This window comes from Tupaia chinensis, unplaced genomic scaffold (assembly GCF_000334495.1).
Source record: "Tupaia chinensis unplaced genomic scaffold, TupChi_1.0 Scaffold000078_1, whole genome shotgun sequence".
NCBI classification, from domain to species: domain Eukaryota; kingdom Metazoa; phylum Chordata; class Mammalia; order Scandentia; family Tupaiidae; genus Tupaia; species Tupaia belangeri.
Window position 1 is genome coordinate 805,475 of NW_006159539.1, and position 16,169 is coordinate 821,643.

At 39.4% G+C, this 16,169-nt stretch overlaps 1 protein-coding gene across 1 annotated transcript in view; it reads left to right on the forward strand.

The window, feature by feature from the left end:
• Positions 1 to 16,169, forward strand: part of PEAK1 (pseudopodium enriched atypical kinase 1) — a 248,378-nt gene that overhangs the window by 116,973 nt on the left and 115,236 nt on the right. Inside the window, exons 5-6 of the mRNA XM_027768913.1 lie at positions 1,329 to 1,496; positions 8,355 to 8,405. The gene's annotated coding sequence lies outside the window, so the exon portion shown is untranslated. The remainder of the gene's footprint in view (positions 1 to 1,328; positions 1,497 to 8,354; positions 8,406 to 16,169) is intronic.

Here is a 16,169-nt window from a genome sequence, read left to right on the forward strand (position 1 = left end):
TGTTCTTATAAGTGATATTTTAAAAATTTTAGAATTCTATTTGTTATATAGAAAAATGTAATAGATACTTCTTTTTTCTTTTTTGTTTTTTTGTAATTGCCAAAGGGTACCTGCACTCACCAGTGAGAGAGAAAGGGCAGTGGCGAAGCAGCACCTGGCGGGGTCCGGTCCTGCTGCAGTCGCTCTCCTCATTTTCTCCATCCCGTCAGGATTCGGGGTGTGCACACACACTCAGCCGGTTCTCAGGCTGCCCGGGCTGCATTCACGTTGCAGTTGGCCATGTGGGATCCAGGTCTCTTAACTCCTGTATTAAGAAGCTGCCCCTGTTATAGATATTTCTATATTGACTTTCCAGTCTACCATCTCCCTAAAATCACTTCATCGTTCCAGCTCTTTTTTTTTGTTTTTTTTTTTTTCATTTTGTTTTTGTAGATTCCTTAGCATTTTGGTTTGTTTTCAATTGCTTGGTAGCACACAAGCTTGCTGGAGAATGAGAGAGAAGGAAAGTACAAAAGCACCCACATGGGGGATGACCATGCTACAATCCCTTCTCCTTTATTTCTCCTTTCAAAATTTTGGGCACACATGGACACGCACCTAGAACTTCTCAAGCTGCTGGGTCTGAAGCTTGAATGATGCAGCTGACCGTGTGGGATCCAGCCACCGTAGCCACCACGCCCTCAGCTGGTCCTTTTACTTTACATTTCTTACCTCGTGTTTTCCTTGTGTTTGAAAAATAGAGGAAAGAGATTGAGGGTGGGCCAGGTTTTAATGTAAATATTAAATGTAAGGATGTCCAGGAATCAGAAATAGATTGCAGTCTATTTATTTTGGATGTTATTTTAAAACCAAATTATAAATATATTCTACACTTGAGCCTAAAGTAAAACTATAAAGTGTCCAATGAAATATTTATATTTGGAGATAACTGCTTTTTCAATTGCATAAACCATATGAAAGCTAGACATTGTGACTTTTAGAATTATATTTTTATAAAGATGAATTATAATTTAATGAGTTTTCATTGACTTGGTATCTGTATATTTAGAGCAAAAAAGTCTGCAAGGACAGTCAAATGAAGCCTTAGAGTATGTTTGCTTTTGATTCTTACAGGTTGTTTGTTGGGTATAATATAAGGCGTTCTTGAATGTGAGGTTTTATCCATGTTTCCATTTAAGTCAGGAAATTACTTCTTAAATGTATTGGATGAATTATAACTGTTGAGTAAGAGTGAAATTAGGAATATCCAAAAGGGATGAAAAATGTCCAGTAGTGTGAAACTAGTCTATTCTCTGTTTTACTTTGTTTTATCTTATTTTCTCTTGTAGTAAACATTGTGTTCCTCAGAAAATGAGTTAAATAATGAGAGGCAAGGAGGAAAAGACATTTCGCTTGGAAAGACAAGGAAAGACCTTTGAAATTTTAGAAGAATGTTAATGCTAGCTGCTAAAGCCACCTTTGTCACTAGAATGGATGAAGTGCTTCGTATTTGAAAGGTAAACAGAATTCTCCTATCATGTAACATATCCATCAAGAACTTGAGATGACTTAAAAGGATTTCTCAGGAGGTTTAAATGTTTACCACACAAATGCAAAAGATATAGGTATAGTTGATCATTTATAATTTAATATTGTCAGGCTTTATTGTGCTCCTTAATATCTGCTAAAATTTTTTTGTTTTCCCCAGTTATAAACTTACTGATTTCTCACTTTCTATCTCTCTATCTCTCTCTCTTTCTCTCTCTCCAATGAGCGTACACGCCCTATAGCAAAAATCCTCTCTGTAAAAAAAAAAAAAAAAAAAAGAAAGAACTAAAGTAATGTAAGTAGTAGTGCCTATCACATATACAAAGATTTGGGGATCTTATTTTCGAAACTGTATTTGATGTTGTTTTTTAGTTCCTTACTTGACATTTGGTTTTGTGATCTTTTTCCTTTTATATCTGACATGTTATTTTTATTTAATCTTCAATCTGTCCTTTGCTTCTTTTGCTCTGTACCTTAAAAAAATCATTTTCTAGGAATTGAAAGTTATTATAAAAAGCATACAAGCCAGAATAGGAAAAAAAGTCTTAAGTTTATAAAGTTTTTTCTTCTTGCTAAATTGCAAAGATGGTTAGATTTCACATAGAATGGAAAGAAATTCTATAGAGACATAATGTTCTTTATAGTCTTCTTAAATTTTCTTGCTCTTAGGCCAAAATATTTAATGCACACTTTGTAAAGATTCATATATTTGCAAAATTTTTATGGCTTTATAGTGAACAATTACAATGGCTATTTATTGGATTTCTATTATTGAATAATTTGGTTTTAAGGAATAATAGTTTTCTCGAGTCCTTATGTCTTATTAGTGAAATGGTTCAATTAATAAAACAGGTTTGTTTCAGAAAATGGGTAAAATCAGTCCAATACAGTGTCATTTACTAGTCATAATGATTCTAAGGAACATAGGAACTGTTTCAAGGAAATGATTCAGGTTGATAAGTGTAAGCCAGGCTAAATCATACACCAGATAATGAACATTCTGACGTCTCTTCTGTTTGTTAACATTAACCTTGATAAAAATGTCTTTTTTTTTCCAAGAGAGGTTTTTCTATATAGGGTACATGTGCTTGCTGGAGAGACAGAGAGAAACAGACAGAAAGTGAGACCCCCCCCCCTCCAGGGAAGATGGCCACGCCACAGTCCCTTCTCTGTTCTCTTCTTAGGATCTTGGGTATGCATGCACGCATGCCCAGAGTGAGTTTTAAGCCGCCGGGTCCAAGATTCAAACCACAGTCGACTACGTGGGAGTCCAGCAACATAACAACCATTATGCCATCTGCTGGTCCCAATAAAAATATCTTAATAGTACCTTTAAAAAAGTTCTCCATGCTGGCCCTGTAGCACAGCGAGTAAGCACTGTGCATGGGGAGCCGGATCCCATGATTGACTACGGTTCTCACCCTGACCCTGGTGGCTTGAAAAACATGCCAGTCAAACAAGCGTGTGTGCCCAAAATTCTGACAGGAGGGTGAAATGGAGGAAGAGGATTGCGGCATCACTGCGCTCCACTGGGGAGTGCTCTCTCTCTCTCCTCCTACTGTGAGGACATGCACCCTTTGACAATAAAAAATAACAATATTCCTATATCTTGAAAATCTGTCCTTGATAATTGAAGAGGTAGGGGGAAATTAAGACATTCTCAGATGAACAAAAGCCGATGGAGTTCATTATTACTGACCTTGTCCCGTAAGACATACTCAAGGCAGTCCTGCAGAGTGGAATGAAAGGGCCATAGACAATAAACTGAAATAATATAGAGAAATAAAGATCTCAGTAAAAGTCACTATAGTAGCACTTATAAAGGATAGTGTTATTGTAAAAATGATCTATAATTCTCTTTCTGTTTTCTGTATAGTTTTTTTTAAAATAGTACATTAAAATGTTATTAATTTTTTTTCTTTTTTTGGAGAGGTTTTTGCTATAGGGGGCGTGTGCTCACCAGACAGACAGAGACAGAAAGCGAGAAATCACCCCCCAGGGGGGATGGCCACGCCGCCATCCCTTCTCCTCCATCCTCCTCTCAGGATCTTGGGCACGCATGCACATGCACCTGGCGTGAGTTTTAAGCCACCAGGTCTAGGACGTGAACCGCAGTCAATTATGTTGGAGTCCAGCAACATAGCCATTATGCTAACTGCTGGTCCCAAAACGTTATTAATTTTTAAAAAGCTAATATTTTGGTTTTGGTTTGTAATTCCACATTTTATTTTCTACATAATTTGAAACATGCATTTTGAAAGATTGTCGGTTTCTGTTTTAGGGGGCACAGTGTACAAAAACACAATTTTGAGAGGCCAGCAGGTGACTGAATGTGTGATTTGAGTCCTAGACCCAGCAGCTTGAAGATCATGCTGGGTGTGTGTGTGTGCATGCATGCCCAAAATCTCAAAAGGAGAATGGAAGAGAAGGGATTGTGGTGTGGCCATCCCCTTTGAGGAGTGGTTCTCACTTTCTCTCTTTTTCTCTTTGTCTCTCTCCAGCAAGCACACACACCCTATGGCAAACTTTTTAAAAATAAAAAAGATGTAATTTTTTGACATCAACAATCAAGAGGGGTAGAGTTTTTGTCTGTTGGTGAAGTTAAGATAATGCAAATTCAAATTAGAGTGTTATAACTTCAGGATAAGTGTAATCCCCGTGATAAGCACAAAATAGCTGTAGAATATATAAAAAGGAATTAGCAATCAGGTAAGAAATAGAAATAAGAGGCATTAAAATAGAAAGGAAGAAGTAAAATTATCTCTGTTCACAGATAATGTAATTGTATATGCAGAAAACCCTGAAGATTTCACACATACACAAAACTGTTAGAAAAAACGAATTCAGCAAACTAGGAAACGAAGTAAACACGTGACAAGCCATATCTGTTATAGCCTAACAACTTACAGTATGAAGAGGAAATTAACAATGTCACTTACGAAGCATCAAATAGCACCAAATTCTTTTTTTTTTTTTTTTTTTTGAGAGGTTTTTGCTATAGGGCGCATGCGCTTGCCAGAAAGACAGAGAGAGACAGAGAGACAGAAAGCGAGAAATCACCCCCCAAGGGGGATGGCCACGCTGCAATCCCTTGTCCTCCGTTCTCCTCTCGGGATCTGGGGCATGCACGCACATGCACGTGGCGTGAGTTTAAGCCAATAGGTCCAGGACTCGCACTGCAGTCAACTACATGGTAGTCCAGCGACATAGCCATTACACTAACTGCTGGTCCCAAATAGCACCACATTCTTAAACAAGAATGGGAAAGACTTTTAAAATGAAAGCTACAGAACTTTGCTCAAAGAAGTTAAACATATTCACATTCATGGATTATAAGACTTAATATTGTGAGAGCAATATGTCTTTAAAGCAATCTATAGTGTCAGTGTAATCCCTGTCAGAATCCTAGTGCTTTGGGCAGAAATACAGAAAAATCATTTGAATATTCATGTGGAATCTCAAGGGATCCTAAATAGCCAAAGCAGTCTTGAAGCAGAACATCAGGAGAACTCGCACTTCTTGTTTTAAAAACTTGCTACAAAGATACAATAATTAAAATGGTGTGTAACCAAAAGACATAGATAAAGACCAGTGGAATAGAAGAGTCCACCTAGAGGGCCAGCATGTGGCATGGAAGTTAAGGTGGTTGGATTGCACATCGCTGACTGTGCAGTTTGAGTCCCAGGCCCGGCACTTTGAAAATCATGCCAGATATGTGTGCATGCCTGCCCAAAATCCTGAGAGAAGAATGAAGGAGAAGGGACTGCAGTGTGGCCATCTTCCTTGGTAGATAATTTTTCACTCCCACTCTGCCCTAATAAGGGTAAACTCCTTTTAACAAACTAAAAAAAAAAAAGACACAAAATCTCCACCTAGAAGTAAACCCTTGCATATGTGGTCAAATGACTTTCGACAAGGGTGATAATATTCCCTGGGAATGGGAGAGGCTATCTACTAGACAAGTACTGTGAGGAAGACTGGATGTCCACATGCAAAGAATGAAACTGAACCCTTACCGAATGGATCAAAGACCTAAATGTAAGATCTAAAACTTTAAAACTCTCGGGCAAAAACTTTTGGCAGATGCTTCATGACAGTTGGATTTGGCAATGAAATTTTACATATGACAGCAGAGCCACAGCAACATGAGAATTAGACAAACTGGACTTGAAAAAATGTTTAATTTGTGCATGAAAAGACACTGTCAATGGGGCAAGAAGGAAAAACAGAGAACGGGAGAAAACATTTGCAAATCATATCTGATAGGGGATTAATAACCAGACTATAGAGGGAAGCTCAAGAGCAGGAAAATAGACAACATAGTTTAAAATGGGCAAGTGAGTTGAGAAGACATTGCTCCAAGAAAATGTACACATACCTAATCAACCTATGAAAAGATGCTCTGCTTCACGGACTGTTAGGGGAATGCAAATGCAAATACGCTGAGATCCCACTTCACACCTCCTGGGATGGCCACTGTCTACAAAATGAAGCAGTTCCTGTTGGCCAGGAGGTGGAATTAGAACCTGTGTGCTGTTGGGGAGAAGGTGAAGTGCTGCAGCTGCTGGGGAAAACAGTACTGAAAGTAGGGGTACCATATAAGCCAGCAGTTCCACCTCTGGACGTATTCCCCAGAGGACTGAGAGTAGGGTCTAGAAGAGGTATTTTATATCCCCATATTCATAGCAGCATTATTCCTAACTGAAAGGAAGCTGAATGTCCATGGATGGTCAAATAGATAAGAAAATGTGAGATATATACATCGCACTCTTTATCTTATATTTTATATACTTTATATATAAATGTAAAAGATATCATTTATAACAAGTATATAAATATATGTAAAAGTGAAACATACTTAATATATTACATATATAATATTTATATAAAATATATTTACATGTATATTATATATAAATATTTATTTACTTAATTTTATTTGTTAATATTATTATTCTACTTGAGTAGAGAGAGACAGAGAGAGTGGGAGAGAGAGAAAGCAAACCACCAGGGCAGGGACTTGAACTATAGTCGGCCATGTGTGAGTCCAGTGCCTTAACCACCACCCCACCTGCTGGCCCCCAAAATTATGATTTTTAAAGTTGATTTATCTCATAGAGGGAGAAAGAGAGGATGAAGAGAGAGAGAGAGAGAAAGGCATCCCTAATAGGGTCTTCATGCCATGTTCTACCCCCAGCTTCAGCCAGTCCAGATCATGGGCATGTGTGTGCTTGACTTTCCTATGTGTGTGTGTTGGGGGGGGCAGTAGCATCACCACTGTGCCACCATCGGGACCCCCTTTTTGCTTTTCAGTGAATAACTCCTTTCTGTATGCCCTCAACCACAGACCAGTCTCCACTTTACCTCTCCTACACCAACTCTCAAAGCGTCAACCTCAGAACGGGTTATACACATATTTTTATTCTCCCACTCATCCACGAGAAAACCATCCATAGTTCTTGGTATATGTGTGGACATCAAGCAAGAAGGAAATGAGAAGTTGAGACAAGGAAAAATACATAGGTGATATAACTCTTAATATATATATTAGGCTAATATTCTGTTATATAGTTATTATATATATAGCCTAAAAAGGGAAGGAAATTTTTGCATGTGCTACAATGTGCATGAACTTTAAGGACATTTTTCTCACTGAAATAGACTAGTCACCTAAAGGAAAATACTGTATGATTCCTTTTATATGAGATAAATGGAATAGAGGAGCTAACAGAGACGCCAAGCAGAACACTGGTTGCTAAGCCTTGCAGGGAAGGGGAGGTCATTCTTAACGACTGTACCATTTCAGTTATACAAAACTGGAAGAGTTCTGGAAATTAGGGTGGTGATGGTTAACAGTGTAAATATATTGCTAACAATTGAACTGTGTACCTAAAACTGGTTGCAATGATAAATTATGTTATATTATTTTACCTCAATTTTTTAAAAATGTGGGACACAGCCACCATAGTGTGTGATGAATCCTGGAGCTTGGCAGGCTGAGTCGCATAGGCCCGGGTCTGAGTCCCAGCTCACCCGGGAAACCAGGTGGGATGATGCGTGCCTGTACTTGGATGGGTGAGGCAAGGAGAGGACCCAGTGAGACCCTGCCCAGAAATAATACTACACACATGCATGTGCACACACACACTCATCCCACAAAATGTGGGGAACTGGCTTGTTTAATATGACCTTTTTGAAATGGTTACCGAATTGTCAATAGTGAATTAAACCGGATAGTGGGTTTCTGGTCAACTTTACATTCTTATGTAATTATAGTTAAATGTTTCAAAACTGGTTTGTATTGTTTTCCAAATCAGAAAATAAATGTTATTTTCATTTCAAAAGCAGAAAAGCAATTAAACACAGAGAAGTGGGTGATGCCCTCCAGTCTCTGTCGGGAGATATTCTGTTGTGTTATGGCTTTGCTCCACAACCTAATGTACCCCTGTCATCTTATGAGAACTGCACTGTGATTTAAAAGAACGTCACTCCATTAGCATTTAGTTTTCCAAACGTAAATATCTTTAAGGTTTTTGTTGGAAAATAGTTATTTCTGTGGGCTTGTGCATTAGATTTTTAATAATTCTTTATGACCAAGATAATTACAGCAAAAAAAAAAAACCAAAAACCTCTGGGAGAGTAAATGTCTAGGAGATGAAGGTATCACGTGGCAGAAGCACTCCCTCCCGTGTGCATTGCCGGTAAGACTACCCTGCTGTGCGGGAAGAAGCAGTCGCGCTATGGGGAAAGAATTAGCTCTGGAACCCTGTGAGAGGTGACCAGTAAGAGGACATTCACCTGGATTTCTTTCTTTCTTTTTTTTTTAGAAGTTGATTCAGCTACGACCTGACCCTGGGAGAGGAATGGCAGAAGGAGAGGTAGGGACTTACAGCAGTTATGCTGAGGATTAATGTGGGCATTAAGAACACATTTTTACTCTTTGACTCATCATTCCAGCTATAATTAGCAGTAAATGTTTTAAGTTAATGACAGTCAGTTGGAATATCATTAAACACGAGATGATTGAAAAGCATAAATGCAGATACCTGCCTTGTTTCTGTAACTACAAACCTTACCCACTATTTGTTTATAACATTGAAAAACTAGAAATCTGCAAAAAGAGACAAGCTAATTATTCCAAACCCCACTGGTATAATATTAATAGTTTAATTCTGAAGTATTTGCCCCCACGTTCTAGTAGCAGAATAATGGAGGGGGGAAATGGTATTACCATTCTGGCTTGTGCTTTTGAAAGTTAACAATACCTGGCACATGGTCATAGGAAAACATCTAAAAATACCAAATTATAAAAATGAAAAAAAGAAAATGTGATCCCGAAGAAATTCTTTCTTCTTGGAGTCAGGCCCAGCGTTTGTTTCCTGCCATCGGTTTGGCACAGAGAAAGGAAGAAAAACAAACGTTCTGGTGTGATAGCGCGCTCGGCGGTACACGTGGGCTGGCGTGTGCCTCGTGCTGAAGCGCAGGTTTGTTTCATGGGAGGACTGTTCAATGGGAAACAAGACACCAGTCATTTAGTTGGAAAAGGGGGAAATGCAGTCAGTGTCTTTATTTCTGGAGAGATTTCCTAACTCCTGTTCTTCACCCCACTGTACATCTGCTATGAAGGGAAAAGCACCAAGACTCTTTTGTTTTATAAGAATTATTTTATTATCATCTTTTTTTTTTTTAATTTGCTATAGGGCATGCGTGTTTACAGGGGTGAGGGGTGAGGGCGTGTGGGAAGTGAGAAAGCAAGCCACCAGGTCCAGGACTCAAACCCTGATCAGCTTATATGGGAATCCAGTACCCCAACTACCATGCCACTTGCTGGCCCAGCACCAGCGCTCTTAAACTCACACACGCTCTCCCAGAATCAGGCAGATGTGCAAAGAAAGTAAAAGGTGCCCACCACAGTGAGATACCATATCATCTCCACAAGGATGACTATTCTCAAAACAAAATAAGATAACTAAAAAAATAAATGAACAGACAACAAAGGTTGATGAGGATGTAGAGAAATTAGAACCTTCATACATTGTTGGTGGGAGTTTGAAATGTTTCAGCTCTGAAAAAGTTTGGAAAGTTAAAATGTGGAACCTCCGTGTGACCTGATTCTTCCACTGTGAGATGCATACCCAGGAGAGCTGAAAGCAGGTTCTCAAACACGTATTTGTACAAAACGTTTATAGGAGCACTATTCACAGTAGCCAGAAAGAGGAAGCAAACCTAAACCCAACCCAGATTCATCAGCAGATGAATGGATAAGCCAACGTGCTAACAAAACTGTTATAGGAGCACTATTCACAGTAGCCAGAAAGAGGAAGCAAACCTAAACCCAACCCAGATTCATCAGCAGATGAATGGATAAGCCAACGTGCTAAATCAGTATAGTAGAATGATATCTGGAAAACCCCTAAATATTTGGAAAATAAGTAACTCTTCTAAATGATACATGGGTCAAAGAGAAACTCAGAAGGGGATTATAAAATATTTTTAATTGACTGAAAGTGAAATCACAATATATCAAAGTACGTGGGAAGCTGCTGGAGCACTGGGCTATTTCTGACATATTCAATGTGTAATTAAAGAGGAAAGGTCCAAATCCAGGACCTCAGCTTCCACTGTAAGAAAGTAGAAAAATTTGAGCAAATTAATCCCAATGTAAACATAATGAAAGAATGAGTTAAGAACAGAAATTATTAAAATAAAAAAGCAATAGAGAATATAAATGAAATCAAGCATTGGTTTTCTAAGAGGAATAGAAAGAGTAGCCTTTAAGCAGACTGAGCAGCAAACAGAGAAGGCATGGGTTACTGATGTCAGGAATGGAAGGGGGACATTACAGAGCTTCCATATTGAAAAGATAACGAATGCAGATACCTGCCCTGCCTTTTCTGTGCCAGACCAATGGAAGGCATGCATGTGATCAAAGCGTGGTGCCCGTAAGTTCAAAACCTTAAACTGAGCATTTTGTAATTTGTCTAAACTACCAAAACTCACAGAAGAAAATAGGTGACTTGAGTGGTTCTGGACGTGCTAGAGAAATTGAATTTGGAGGGACCAGCGGATGACCTAATGGACTCGCTGGACTCCCAAGTGTGTGCCCCAAATCCCAAGAGGAAAATGGAGGAAACTTTCCACTGAAGAAAACTCTTCAGGCTGGATAGTGGCAGTATGAAACGTGTCCAGCTCTGTAGAAATACCATTCTATGCAAGAGACTGAGTGACCAGCTCACAGAGAGGCAAGAGTGTTCCTCAAGCGCTGAGATACGGTGTGCAGTCAGTGTCTTTATTTCTGGAGAGATTTCCTAACTCCTGTTCTTCACCCCACTGTACATCTGCTATGAAGGGAAAAGCACCAAGACTCTTTTGTTTTATAAGAATTATTTTATTATCATCTTTTTTTTTTTTAATTTGCTATAGGGCATGCGTGTTTACAGGGGTGAGGGGTGAGGGCGTGTGGGAAGTGAGAAAGCAAGCCACCAGGTCCAGGACTCAAACCCTGATCAGCTTATATGGGAATCCAGTACCCCAACTACCATGCCACTTGCTGGCCCAGCACCAGCGCTCTTAAACTCACACACGCTCTCCCAGAATCAGGCAGATGTGCAAAGAAAGTAAAAGGTGCCCACCACAGTGAGATACCATATCATCTCCACAAGGATGACTATTCTCAAAACAAAATAAGATAACTAAAAAAATAAATGAACAGACAACAAAGGTTGATGAGGATGTAGAGAAATTAGAACCTTCATACATTGTTGGTGGGAGTTTGAAATGTTTCAGCTCTGAAAAAGTTTGGAAAGTTAAAATGTGGAACCTCCGTGTGACCTGATTCTTCCACTGTGAGATGCATACCCAGGAGAGCTGAAAGCAGGTTCTCAAACACGTATTTGTACAAAACGTTTATAGGAGCACTATTCACAGTAGCCAGAAAGAGGAAGCAAACCTAAACCCAACCCAGATTCATCAGCAGATGAATGGATAAGCCAACGTGCTAAATCAGTATAGTAGAATGATATCTGGAAAACCCCTAAATATTTGGAAAATAAGTAACTCTTCTAAATGATACATGGGTCAAAGAGAAACTCAGAAGGGGATTATAAAATATTTTTAATTGACTGAAAGTGAAATCACAATATATCAAAGTACGTGGGAAGCTGCTGGAGCACTGGGCTATTTCTGACATATTCAATGTGTAATTAAAGAGGAAAGGTCCAAATCCAGGACCTCAGCTTCCACTGTAAGAAAGTAGAAAAATTTGAGCAAATTAATCCCAATGTAAACATAATGAAAGAATGAGTTAAGAACAGAAATTATTAAAATAAAAAAGCAATAGAGAATATAAATGAAATCAAGCATTGGTTTTCTAAGAGGAATAGAAAGAGTAGCCTTTAAGCAGACTGAGCAGCAAACAGAGAAGGCATGGGTTACTGATGTCAGGAATGGAAGGGGGACATTACAGAGCTTCCATATTGAAAAGATAACGAATGCAGATACCTGCCCTGCCTTTTCTGTGCCAGACCAATGGAAGGCATGCATGTGATCAAAGCGTGGTGCCCGTAAGTTCAAAACCTTAAACTGAGCATTTTGTAATTTGTCTAAACTACCAAAACTCACAGAAGAAAATAGGTGACTTGAGTGGTTCTGGACGTGCTAGAGAAATTGAATTTGGAGGGACCAGCGGATGACCTAATGGACTCGCTGGACTCCCAAGTGTGTGCCCCAAATCCCAAGAGGAAAATGGAGGAAACTTTCCACTGAAGAAAACTCTTCAGGCTGGATAGTGGCAGTATGAAACGTGTCCAGCTCTGTAGAAATACCATTCTATGCAAGAGACTGAGTGACCAGCTCACAGAGAGGCAAGAGTGTTCCTCAAGCGCTGAGATACGGTGGTCCCTTTTATTGACATTCAGTTCTAAGAGCAGGAGAGTCAGCAGTCAGCGTGAGGGGTCTCACACTGGCCTGTCCCTAAAGGAGGGAGGGACATCAGGAAACAGAGGCTTGTAGGTTGTAAGTGAGTTTGAAACTCTTAGATTAGTAATTGGTTAAAGAGAAACAAGTCTCTGTTTCTGAAAGAAATCAGCGAAAGAAACTGAAAAGATAAGGTTTTCTGTGTGTCATGAAAACCCTATGCCTGGGCTAGGAAGTGGCATGGAGGTTAAGGCAGCTGGATCCCACATGATGCATGGCATGGTTTGGGACTTGGACTCAGAGGCCTGAAAATCACACTGAGCATTCCTCTATACATTGAATGAAATTCCTACCAACATCCTAGCAGAAATATTTTTTCTTCTTTCTTTAGTGGTAGCGAAAAAGTAATTCTAAAATTTATTTAGGGCTGGTCCCATAATGCAGTGGTTAAATGCTGCCCATTGGGAGCCAGGTCACACATAGGGGGCTGCAGTTCAAATCCTAGCCCCAGTGGCTTGAGAAGCACGCCAGTGCCTGTGCGTACCTGAAATCCTGACGGGATGGAGAAATGAAGGAAAAAGGAGTAGTAGAGTGTTATCGCACCCCATTGGGGAGTATTTTCCCTCTCTTTCTCTTTCTCTCTCTGCTGAGCATATATACACTTGGCAGTTTAAAAAGCAAACAAACAAAAAAGTTTGAAATTGATTTAGAAAGATAAAGGACCTAGAAAAGTCAAAACAATAGGAACAGTGTTGAAGGACTCTTACTCCCTAATTCAAGATTTACTAAAATACTGCAGTAATCTAACAGTTTATTATCATTAAAGGAGAGGTAACCACATCTGTAGAAAAGAATAAATGGTCCAGAAATAGGTATAGGTATGTGTGTGTGTGTGTGTTTATGTACGTGTGTATGTCCATTAATTTTTGACAAAAGTGCATAGATAATTCAATGAAAAAAGATAAAATTTTTCAACAAATGTTACTGGGAAAATTAGATATCTATTTAAAACCAGAAACAAAATATCCTTGGCCCTCACCCTGACTTAGGCCTTGGAGACCAATGAAAAAGAGTAGATTGTAAGAGATTCACTTTGTAGAAGTGGAGGAGGAAGTAAGACTGCAAAGAGAACTGAAATGTCAAAATGGGTAGAGGGGATTATTGGAAGTCTTTTGACTGGAAGCGTTTTTGTATTGTAGGAAATGTGTGTTGGTTATGAATAAAGATTCATTTATTCGCCCTAGATTATTAAGAGCCCTACTATTTCCCAGAGCATTGTGTTAGACTGGAAGGGAATTACAAAGACCCCTCGGGAATCATACAGAAACAATAACGAAACGGTGATGAGCGTGCTCTCATCTTAGCGCCAGGAGAGCACAGAGAGCAGCAGATACCCGCACTCGCCCACCCGCCTGGCCTACCCAGCCCAGGGAGCTCGCCAAAGTGCGGAAGGGAACTAAAAGCCGGAGTGCTCTGAGCGCTGAAGGATGGGAACTGACCCGCTGTCCCTTGGAAGACTTTGAGAAATTGTTGTTAATCTGATAACGAAAATCCAGTTCGGGATCTCTTTCATTTGCTGCTGCTTGAATCTGTAATTACCCAGGCCCAGTGAAGGGACAAAGCCAAGGAATCTGATATGATTGTCTCTCATCCTTTCTTTTTCCTGTCACTTGATCTGCTCTGTTAGTAGGATGGTCTCTCCTTTGCTCCGGTTGCTAGCCATTCTATACAGTTTCCATCGCACAAGGAAAGCAGCAAAGACTACCAAAGCTGTAGGAATGAGAGAGGTTTCTTTTTCCTAAACGTGTCTCTAGCATACTCCACACACATGAACAGAGAAGCAGGTGTGCGTGTACTCACTTTTGCCAACCTTCTGCAGCTTCCCAGCGCATGTTCTTCTCCTCTCTCTTCGGATTATTCATTGCGATTTGTGCGAACACTTTCCTTGAAACAAGTACTACTTTTATTCTCCCCAGTCTTCCATCACATGGAAAGAGCGTTGGTGGAAATTGCTTTTCTATAAAAAGATCTATGCCACCTACTCTTCAAATGCCACTGATTAAGAATATCATTGATTGATTTTTCCCCCCGGGGAATAAATCAGATTTTCCCCTGAGAGGCAACAGATATAAATAACGAGATGTAAAGAATGAACATGGCTGTGAGTTACAAGGAAAATGTTTATGCAGTTGTCATGGAAACAACATGTAGGCACTGAAAACAGGAGCTTATGATATCTTTGTATTTGTCAAATAGAAAGCAGATATGAGTTGCATTCATTCTCTTTCTTGGCCCAAATTTAGTCTGACACATATGGTTATGTAAAATATGCTCCTGCTTTAGTATATTTGCTTAATATTTGCAGGAATCGGCAATACACGGGCTGCTGAGTTTTAATATCATATACTGGAGGCGTAGGAATAAAATACGGAGGACTGGCAGGTGGCCGATAGTTAAGGGCCTGGCGGCTCACTTTCTCTCTTTCTCTCTTTCTCACTCTGTCCCTCTTTGGTCAGATTAAAATAAGTAAATAAATAAAGTTAATTAAACTAATTGTTTAAAAAATTTTAATTAAAGAAATAAAATAGGGAAAGCAGCTCTCAGCAAATAACTCCTAAAGACAAATGGCAGCTCAGTCACAGTGCCCGCTGCTGGGCTTTCCTGAGGCTCTCATAATTAACAGCTAATTAACTTCTCAATGGAAACGTGTTCACAGTGCTGGACCTAGTTCATTGGTGCTAGCTAATTGTTTGTGAACGATGTCAATTCTAAAAGCACATACTTTAATAGTTTTATTCTTATTTAATATATGTGATTCATTTCTCAAGTGGAATAAAGCAAACAGGCCATGTTGCTGAATGATTATTATCCTCTCTGCTTCTCTGTTGGAAGACCTGCAATTTCATTCTTTTTAAGTAAGGCGTGATAGAAATCTAGAGAGGACATACAGGGATTTTGAGACTATAGAGAATGTGACAGAATTTTCCAGAGCTTGAACTTTTGTTCAGTAACTAATTCCAAAGATAATAGAGAAAACGCAGGACCAGTAGTTAGCATAATGGCTATGTCACTGGGGAACCAGCAGTTGGCGTAATGGCTATGTCGCTGGACTCCCACATAGTCAACCGTGGTTCGCGTACTGGACCCGGTGGCTTAAAACTCACGCCAGGCGCGTGTGCGTGCGTGCCCAAGATCCTGAGAGGAGAATGGAGGAGAAGGGATTGCGGCATGGCCATCCCTCCCCCCCCCAAGAGGGTGATTTCTCGCTTTCTGTCTGTCTCTCTTTCTGGTGAGGGCACGTACCCTATATCAAAAACCTCCTAAAATTTATTTAAATGTATATATCAATTAATCCAAAAGTTTACTTATAAAATTTATCCTAAGAAAATAGAATATGTGTGGAAAGATTAAATTACTAAGATGTTTACTAAACGTGGTTTGTGATAGAGAAATGTTGGTAACAGTAATACTAACCGTAAAGGAATGGGTAAATCATTTTAAGATAAATCCAGAATATGAGTATGTAATTATTAAAACAATGTTATGGAATAGTATTTATTGATATGGAAAAATATTCTTGGTACCCTGCTCAGTGAAAAGATGGGAATTGGGTTAAATCTGTAGATCGCTTTGAGGAATATTGACATCTTTACTATGCTGGGTCTTCCCACAGATTATGTGTCTCCATTTATTTAGGTCTTCGATTTCTCTTATTGGCACAGCTTTGT